Source organism: Artibeus jamaicensis, unplaced genomic scaffold (genome assembly GCF_021234435.1).
Source record: "Artibeus jamaicensis isolate MK-2021 breed Jamaican fruit bat unplaced genomic scaffold, CSHL_Jam_final contig_384, whole genome shotgun sequence".
NCBI classification, from domain to species: Eukaryota; Metazoa; Chordata; class Mammalia; order Chiroptera; family Phyllostomidae; genus Artibeus; species Artibeus jamaicensis.
Window position 1 is genome coordinate 9,294,148 of NW_026521810.1, and position 9,699 is coordinate 9,303,846.

Here is a 9,699-nt window from a genome sequence, read left to right on the forward strand (position 1 = left end):
TGTGAGTCATTCTAGCAAATTGTGAAACCTGAGAGGGTAAAGAGAACTTCCAAATTTGTAGCCAGTTGATCAGAAGTACAGGTGGCCTGGAAGCCCTGGTGCAGCAGGCTGGTATCTGAAGTGAGAAAGTCTTGTGCCCTGTACCCTTAACCTGTGATGTATCCCCTAACTCTGAGTAGTTGTTACCAGAATGACAGGGCAACTACGAAACAGGATATATACTGTCTTACCTCTCTTCTAAGGATTCTTATGAGAATAAATGAGAACAAGTCAAATGAAACCACTTTTTAAAAATTTGTGTAGTGTGTTTTTTCTTTTTTCTTATCATTCAAGTATAGTTGTCTCCCCTTTCCCCCTCAACACTCCCCACCACCTCAGCCATCCCCACCTCCCACCCTCCATCCTACCACCCTTTGACTTTGTCCATGTCTCCTTTGTACATGTTCCTTGACAAGCCTTCCCCCACTTCCCCCCATTATCCCCTCCCACCCACCTCTGGTTATTGTCAGTTCATTCTTAATTTCAATGTCTCTGGTTATATTTTGCTGGCTTGTTTGTTTTGTTGATTAGGTTCCACTTATAGGTGAGATGAAACCCCATTTTAAGACATACAGCATTACAAAAAAAAATAAAATAAGTTTTTTTAGTTATGCTTTCAAAAATATTTTTAAAATTCAGAATTTTCTCACTTCAATTTTTTAAAGGCTTAAAATAAAGAGTCAATAAGTAATCAAGAACTATAACTTTTTAATAGATAAAATTCAGAATTTTGATGACAAACATTTAAGAGAATAAGGAAACCAGCACCCATTTATGATAAAAACTCTCAGCAAAGTGGGAATAGGAAACATATCTCAACGTAATAAAAGCCGTATATGACCAACCCACAGCCAACAGCATACCTGATGGGCAAAAACTACAACTGTTTCCCTTAAGAATGGGAACAAGATAGGGATGCCCACTTTCACTATAGTACTGGAAGTCCTAGCCACGGCAATCAGGCAAGAATATTAGAAGGCATTCAAAATGAAAAGCAAGAATAAAACTGTCATTATTCGCAGATATTATACTGTATATACACAGAGAACTCTAAAGATTCCATCAAAAAACTACTACCTGAGAAATTAATTCAGTCAAGTAGCAGATGCAAAATATCCAGAAATCAGATATAAGCATTTTATATACCAATAATGAACTACCAAATATGGAAACTAAGAAAACAATTCCATTCACAAATGCTCAAAAAGAACAACATACCGAGGATTTATATACCAAGTACTTAAAAGACCTATACTCAAAAAATTATAAGACACTGAAGAAGATATAAATAAGTGGAAGCATATGCCACATTCATGGATAGAAAGAACATCATTACAATGTCCATACTACGCAAAGCAATCTACAGACTCAACACAATTCCTTTCAAGATACCAACTGCATACTGCATAAAACTAAAACAAATATTCTAAAAACTTATATTGAGCCACAAAAGACCCCAAATAGCAACTGATCCTGAGGTAGAACGAAGGTGCAGGCATCAGGCTACCTAGTATCAAACTATACAGTAATCAAAACAGCATCCAAGTTTTGGCCAGGTAGCTCAGTTGGTTAGTGTCCTCCCAATAGGCCAAGGTTGAGGGTTCAACCTCCAGTCAGGGCATATAACAAGCAATAAATGAATGCATAAATAAGTGGAACAACAACAACAATGAAAATCAATGTTTTCCTCTCTCTCAAATCAATAAAAAAAAAGAAAAACTGATGGTACTGGCATAAAAAGACATAGAGAACCCAGAAAAAACCCACACTTTTATACTCACAGTTAATATTTGACAGCAAAAATGTACAGTGGGGTAAAGATGGTCTATTGAACAAATGGTGTTAGGAATATTGGACAAATATATGCAAAATAAATTTTGCACTAGATCACGTTCTTCCACCATACACAAAAAATAAACTGAAAATGGATTAAAGAGGTAAATGTTAAGACTCAAAACCACACAATTCCTAAAAGAAAATACTGGAAGTAAAATCTCAGACACTTCTCATAGCAATAGTTTTTCTGATAATATCTCCTCAGGCGAGAGAAAAAGAAAATAGTAAACAAATGGGACTACATCAAACTAAAAAGTTTTCATCAACAAAATGAAAAGACAACCCACTGAATGGGAGAATATATTTGCCAAAGATATATCTGAGAAGAGATTTTCAAAATTTATAAAGTACTTACAAAATTCAACACCAGAGGAAAAAACCCAATTTAACAAATGAGCAAAGGACCTGAATAGACACTTCTCCAAAGAGGACATGCAGGTGGCCAGCAGGCATATGAATAGATGCTCAGTGTCAGTAATCATCAGAGAAATGGAAATTAAAACCACATGGATAAGCAATAAAAGTTTTCAAAAAAACTCACAATGAGGTACCACTTCACACCTGTCAGAATGGCTATCATCAGTAAATCAACAATAAAACAAGTGTTGGCAAGGATGTGGACAAAAGGGAACCCTCATGCACTGTTGGTAGAATGCAGATTGGTGCAGCCACTGTGGGAAAACTGTATGGATTTAATCTCAAAAAATTAAAAATGGAACTGCCTACCCCTGCTGGGTGGCTCTGCTGGAGAGCTGTACAGCATCAAATGGTTGCAAGTTAGATTCCCTGTTAGGGCATACACCTAGGTTGCAAGTGTTATCCAGTCATGGTGTGTACCGAGTCAACTGATCAATGTTTCTGCCTCCCACGGGTCTGTCTGTCCCTCCCCCTTCCTCTCTAACATTAATACACCTATCATCAGGTGAAGATTAAAAATAAACACATCTCCCTTCCTTGCTTCCACCCTCCCCCTTGGTTTTGTCCAGGTGTCCTTTATAGTAGTTTCTGAAAACCCTTCTCCCCACTGTCCCCTCCTCAATCCCCTCTGGCTATTTTAGATTCTTCTTAATTTCATTGACTCTGCTTATATTTTGTTCACTTTTTTTCTTTTGTTGATTATGTTCCAGTTAAAGGTGAGGGGTGGGGAGAAAATACAGACAACTGTAATTGAACAATAAAATAATTTACATTAAAAAAAAAAAAAGGACACATGGACAAAACCAAGGGGGCAGGTAGAAGCAAGGGAGGGAGGTGGGTTTGGCTGGGGTGGGGGGAGAAGTGGTGAGGGGAAAATGCAGACAACTATAATGTAACAATAATAAAGTAGTTTTAAAAGAAAAATAAAATGGGTTATATTAAAACAAACAAACATACATTTCCTCTGGTAAGGATTAAAAAAACTAGAACTGCTTCATGACCCAGCGATTCCACTTCCAGGAACTTATCCAAAGAAACCGAAAATACTAATTTGAAAGAATGTATGCACCCCAGTGTTCACTGCAGTGTTAGTTTACAATAGCCAATATTTGAAAATAGCTGGAATGTCCATCAGTAGATGAGTGGTTGAAAAGCTGCTGCAATTTACACAATGGACTACTACTTGGCCATAAAAAAGAAAATCTTACCCTTTTCAATAGCATGGATGGACCTGGAGAGCATTATGCTAAGTGAAATAAGCCAGTCAGACTATTGCCACACAATCTCACTCATATGTGAAATCTAATGAACTAAATGAACTAACAAGTTCCCTGACTAGTATGGCTCATTGTGTTGGGCATCATCCCACAAACTAGAAGGGTGGCCAGTTAAATTCCAGGTTAGGGCACATGCCTACATCACAGACCTCCTAGATCTGCTTCTAGGGCATGCAAGAAGCAGCAATCCATGTTTTTCTCACACATCAATATTTCTCTCTCTTCCCCACTCTCTATAAATAAAATAAAAATCTTTCTTAAAAAAGTACAAATAAGCAAAATAGTGACACTGAGAGAGCAGGCTGACTGCTGTTGGGGTGCAGGGTGGTACACAGATTGAGCAAAAAAAATAAATAAATAACCCATGAACAGGGACAAAAGCATGATGATGCAGTAAGGTGGGTAGAGAGGGGATAAAGGGTGATGGACAGAGACTTGACTTGAGGTAATATCATAGAATTCTGTACCTGAAACCGAAATCATTTTGTTAACCAGTGTCACCCCAATAAATTCAACAAAAAGGAAAAAATAAGAGCATCAGTGAAATCACAAAACACAGCCAGAAACAAAAAACAAGGTATCCAAATCATAATTTCAATTACATAATTCAGATAAATGCCTAAATGTAAAAATATATTAAGTCCATTCTTATAAATCTCAAATGTAGAAATGATGACAGTTTAGGAAAGGTAAGATTCAGCAATTTTCTGTCTAACCTCCCAAAAAGCTCATTTTAGCCTTGGTTATGATCAGAAATGACTGAAGCAAATAAGCGACATTTCGGTTGCTCAGATACTGGGTTCAAATAAAAAGTATTCACATCACAACCAACTTTTTTGCCCATCCCTATCTAATCTTTTAATTCAAGAGATAAAGTCAATTTTTTAATTCAAGAATAAAGTCAAGAGAGCAGACTGGTGTTTATAAGGTTTCTCAAACCATCCCATGTTCATAAGGCAACTACCTACCAATATGAGAAAGCATAATATCTAGTTAAATTACCAAAGACAAACTTTTCTATTACTTTAAGGCCAATGATTAAAAACTCAAAATTTTAAACCACAAGTTTACAAGAATACATTGCTAACCCTCTTGTAAAGAAGATACTAAGCATACACACTGGTCTTTCCCTAAGTAGCAGCAGGGGCAGTTAATTATCGGAGTAGGAAAAAATGGTCTTAAGAGTACAAAACATGCCCTGGCTGGTGAAGCTCAGTGGATTGATTGAGCGTGGGCCTGGGAACCAAGCAACCATGGTTCGACTCCCAGTTAGGGCACATGCCTGGGTTGCAGGCCAGTTCCCAGCAGGGGACACACAAGAGGCAACCATACATTGATATTTCTTTCCCTCTCTCTTTCCCTTCCCCTCTAAAGATAAATAAATAAAATCTTAAAAAAAAAAAGTATAAAACAAAAGTAAACAGAAACACCCTCTTAGGTTCTAATCCTATTTCTCCTCATCACTCAAATGACTCTCTGGGTCTCATTTTCCTCCAGGAAACTATAAGGGCATGGTCTACAGAACCTGTAAGGTTCAATCTAGCACCAGCACTCTGATTCTACTTGAGTGTGGAGAAGTCGACAACTCATTATTTACATACCCTTCAAATTTTAAGTTTGCAAAGAGATGTCAAAAATCATTAAAGCTTACCATAGCGCAAAAATGTTCTACCACATGTCCCTCCTTACTTATTAAAAACGGAGATTTGCTCACATCAGAAGAAACATGTCATTTATTTGTACTTATTAATTTTTATTAAGTATTTACTTGCTACTTGAACTTTATTTCAGCCTTAAGCAAATTTAAAGACATTCATGTTTTCTTAAATCTAGTGCATTGCGTCGCTATATACAAAACTTTTTCAAACTATATATTTACAAAGCTGACCTACCATGACAAACAATTCTTTATCTTTAATAACTTTAATAAGAATTAGAAAATGGCCCTTGAGCACGGGCCTGAGAACCACATGATCGCAGTTCGATTCCCAGTCAGGGCACATGCCTAGGTTGCAGGCCAATTCCCAGCAAGGGACTCATGAGAAGCAACCATACATTGATATTTCTCTCCTTCTCTCCTTCCCTTTCTCTCTAAAGATAAATAAATAAAATATTAAAAAAAAGAATTAGAAAATGATTTGACATATCATCAGCCTATTAACAGAATATACAGACATCCAAGTATAGTAGTAGTTTAAATTTTAAAAAATCCTTAGCTACAAATGGTGATGAAACTGCCACAACAGTTAAGAGGAGCAACACAGATGATGTGATAAAACATCCTGGCAAGTTTCCAACAGAAACCGGGTTTTTATGTGCCTCACAACAAATTGGTCATAACCTTGGGAAAATGGTATCAAATGGAAGTAGACTGAAATCTTGGCTTCTTTCTTACCTGTGTGACCTGGCCAAGTACCATCGTCTCTCTGTTTCTTTATTACTATGCCTGTACTCTCTAATGGGGGGAGGCCATGGAGCAAAGAAGTCTAATGGGGGAATATATAAACAAGCAGATACTGTATCTTCGCCTAGTAATAAATGATATAGAGAAAAAAGAAAGCAAAATGAAAGAATCAGAAGTGAAGGAACTGACTTCTTCTATTTTAGAGGAGATCTGAGGTGATGACATCTGAGCAGCAAACAGATGTAAAGGTAAGATAACCAGTAGAAAAAGGGGTGGCAGAGGCAAAAGGACAGCAAATTTAACACCCTAAGGTAGGAACAGTTTGGTTTGTTCAAGAAACAGCAAAAGACCCTTAAGACTGAGGCAAGTGAAGAGTCACTGTTGCTAAGAGGTAAGGTTAGAATCAGGCGCCACACCATATAATGCCTTGAGAAGCTGTGGTAAGAAGGTTTGAGTCATTCTACTGAGGAAAAAAATCAGAGATATTAGTAACTTCATTGTCCAAGGTCATACAACTAATGGACAGAACCACAATTTAAGTATACATGTAACTCAAGTCCTTGGTCTTTCTAATAGAGCAGCTATCACAGAAAGGACTATCAGATATGTATGTATTACATGTAGCCTCCCTAACTTATTACTAATGACAAGGTTGTTCCAAGTGAGGGCAGGGTTTCTTTCTGTCATGTAGAATCTGAGTTTTGAAGTTGGAGATGAGAAACTGGAGTGGTCTTACATATTCAAACACATTATTCTGAAAACTTTTCTACTTGAGACTTAACAGAAATTAACTCCGAGAAAAATGATTCCCACCTTTCTAAAGGGAAAATATCTTAAATATGGATTGTTTATCATAAAATAGGTGAAAGGTTTTATAACAAAAAACAGGCTCTGCCCTTGAGACTACAAGACTGTTGGAGAAAAACTGAATGTTGATGAAAAGATAATCAAATGTGGCAAATAAATAGCCTAAGAATTGAAGAGAGGAGATCCTCATAGATGGAGGATTACTGAAAGAAACTTTGAGTGAGCTTGACGAGGCCAACATAGGAGGAAAGGACATTCCAGCTGCATTTGCGCCGATTAAGACAAGGTTATGTGGGCAGGCAAAGACAGCAAATTTGGAAAATTGGTAGTAGGTACACCCACAGGATGGGTGGGTTACTGTGAACACCACAGGAGAAAGGAAGGTTATGGTATGTCCTATCTCACCTAAAGAGGAAATGGCTATTTCTCCAATACTAATTGGAGAGACCAGAGAGATCAGGCAGACCCCACAATTAAGCGCTGTTTCACGAAGTCCTTAAGAGTTAGTTACAAAGCCCTTTTACAGTATGTGCTGCTCCGCATGATTTTTACCTAAACAATAGCCATTTCTATTGTATAAGTGACCTGAGAAAACCTGGAAGACAGAAGGAGTAAACTTACACCATCTGCAATTTTTTTTAAATAAGGGAGAGTCAATTCAGGAATGGTACTAAGGTATTTATTTACAAACTGGGTTTAGGTAGTAAGAGTTTACTACAGAAGGAAATGCCCCGTTCCGCGTTCACAGAGCTGACTTAACAGTGAGTGGAAGTGTGAAAGGACACTTGTATGGAGATGGAAAAAGGTGCTCTGCATATTAAGGCAACGGGGGCGAGGGAAAAATAAGTGCATAAAAGCTGTCTTCAGATATTCTGACTCCAATTCCGGGGCCCAAAGGGAGAGATGTTTGATGAAGCGAAAACGGGGGCGGGGGGGGGGGTGCGGCACGGCGGCGAGAGGCTGCGGAAAAAACCGCGCTCGGCCACCGCAGACACCCTACGCCGCTCCGTGAACAGGAGATCAAACGCGTGCACGAATGAATGGCGCGACGCTGAATGGCCGGCGAGGCGCCGGCGCAGGAGAAGGAGTTTGCCGCGCGGCCGGAGAAGGGCCGAGAGGCGTCCCCGACGAGAAGCGAGGGACTGGGGGCGGAACGGGGACGCGGTTGGCAGGGCCGCGGCGCTAGTCGTCGCGCAGCGCCTCCGCAAGCAATCGTGAGGGGTCGGGCTGGCCGCGCCACGGCGGAGGGGGAAGGGAGGTCACCGTTACATAACCCGGCGACCGCCGCGCTAGAGGCGCCCCGGGCCGCCAGGCCGCGAGAGAACGGCTTCGGTGCTCCGCCGAGGTACCTTCCTCGCCCCGCCTCAGCCGTCCGCGAACTGCCGTTACAGGACGCAGCTGCAGTGCCTCCGGGCTGCGCGAGTCCCGTCCCGCCCTTCCCCCACCCCGCTGCCGGCCAGGGGTCGCTCACCTTCCGCGTTGCCCCAGACCACCATGCCCGGCACGGCCGCGTTGTCCGGCCTTGCGGGCCCCGGCGCCCCCACTGCCACACAGTGCCCACGCCGGGGCCGGGAGGAGAGCCTAGGAGTCACACCGGCGCACCGCTCCGCGCCACAGTCCAAGCTCGCCCCACGATCTCAGAGGCTGCCCTGCGCGCAGCGCAGAAGACCCCGCCCCACCCCCTCGGCGGGCGCGCGCGCCACAACCCCGCCCTACCGCCCCACCGCCCCTCCCACGGTCTTACCCCTGGCTCCTCCCCCGCCCCACCCCCTGAGGGCAGTGGCCTTCTCTGCGCGGGCGCAGTCGGCGGGCCTATATTCCCGCGCCGCCCGCCCACTACCCGACGCGGCGCATGCGCACCCTCGCACCAAGCCCGGAGCGAACCAGGACTTGTAGACAAGTACCTGGGATCTGCTCTACAGCAGCCAGTACCCCCCCAGGCTCCGCCCCCTTTCACGCCTCTTGTAGCGGGGCGAGCGCCGCCGCAGCTGACGGTCTCACTCTTGGGGGCCGGATAGCGTGGTATTGGCAGCCTTCTACATCACGCCGCCCGCTCAACGTCCCTTGAGCTGAGCTCCTGCCGCTAGCAGAGACCTTTCGGACTGAAGTTGCTCTGGTTCAGCGAGTCTCTGCCGCCACCGCCCGGCTGTGGGTGTTCCGGTTCGAGAGAACACAGTTGAGGTGACTGACCAAGATTAGAACCCTGGCGTTGTCTGTGCACTTACACGCTTGAATCCCTCTCCATGAGCGATTGATTTAGTGACATCTAGTGGAGAAAAGGACACAAAAAACTGACACTTTCTAATGTCCAAGCAACCGAGAGTTGCGGCCGGCCCACAGAGGCTGGTGGGAATGAACACGGCGCCATGGTGTGTAAGCTATTGGTTGTCAATTACAGCTGGGGCCCAAAAACCTTTCCCAGTCTTCGGAGTGCCCGCACTGGATATCTGAATATGGCTGGAATCCCATCTCATATGGAGAACTGGGATTACACACGAAAGCAATTTTCTACTAACGTAAAAAAATACATACATTGTACATTATGTATGATTAAATACAACTTTAATTGAGGGCCTTCTAGCAAGACAGTTGTTCCATAAGGACCGTTTTTTCCTTTCTTGGCAAAGTCAGTTGGCCAGGAGATCCTACATTGCTATTATAATAGTCTTAATTTTTGTAATGCACAAACGTGAAGTGAACTATGCAAAGGCGCTTTTTCTCCTTATTCCTTTACTTAAGACACCTGAAGAGTTTCCAAGAGCTTGGGAAACAGCAAGAACTCTTTTGAAAGCTGATGTTGCAGACTTGGGATTCGTTTACTAGTAATTCAGAGAATATTCAAAAGACCTGTTTCTTTTTTTTTTTGAGCCCTTTCGTTTTTAACATTTTATAGACTTTTTAATTGACGTTTTTTCAAAG

At 42.1% G+C, this 9,699-nt stretch overlaps 1 protein-coding gene across 3 annotated transcripts in view; it reads right to left on the reverse strand.

Moving 5' to 3' along the window:
- The window catches only part of REV1 (REV1 DNA directed polymerase), a 113,996-nt gene extending 105,547 nt beyond the window's left edge, over window positions 1–8,449 (reverse strand). For all 3 annotated transcript variants that reach the window (XM_053664684.1, XM_037141110.2, XM_053664685.1), the window contains exon 1: window positions 8,252–8,449. The gene's annotated coding sequence lies outside the window, so the exon portion shown is untranslated. The remainder of the gene's footprint in view (window positions 1–8,251) is intronic.
- Between the last annotated feature and the right edge of the window lie 1,250 nt (window positions 8,450–9,699).